The sequence below is a fragment of the Penaeus monodon genome, chromosome 20 (genome assembly GCF_015228065.2).
Source record: "Penaeus monodon isolate SGIC_2016 chromosome 20, NSTDA_Pmon_1, whole genome shotgun sequence".
Taxonomy (NCBI): domain Eukaryota; kingdom Metazoa; phylum Arthropoda; class Malacostraca; order Decapoda; family Penaeidae; genus Penaeus; species Penaeus monodon.
Genome location: NC_051405.1, coordinates 23380595 through 23380861, shown reverse-complemented (window position 1 = coordinate 23380861; position 267 = coordinate 23380595).

Genomic DNA, 267 nt, shown 5'->3' with positions numbered 1-267 from the left:
AGCTATTGTTTGCTGTTATCCGTTAACTCTTTTTTTCCTTTATTCCTTTGCTATTCTGTTTCTTGCTCGTTATCTTTTGTTACCAATCTCTGTGACGTCACTTTTCCATCCTAAATTCCCTTCCAATTACTGTTTCTTCAGTTTTTTCCTCCTTTGCTTTTATTTTCTCCTGTTTTCCTCCTTCAAGTCTCTTCCCCTCCATCACTTCCTCCAGTTCCTCCTTTTATTTCTCCTTCTCGTTACATTTCTTTTACACTTCCCCGTTTC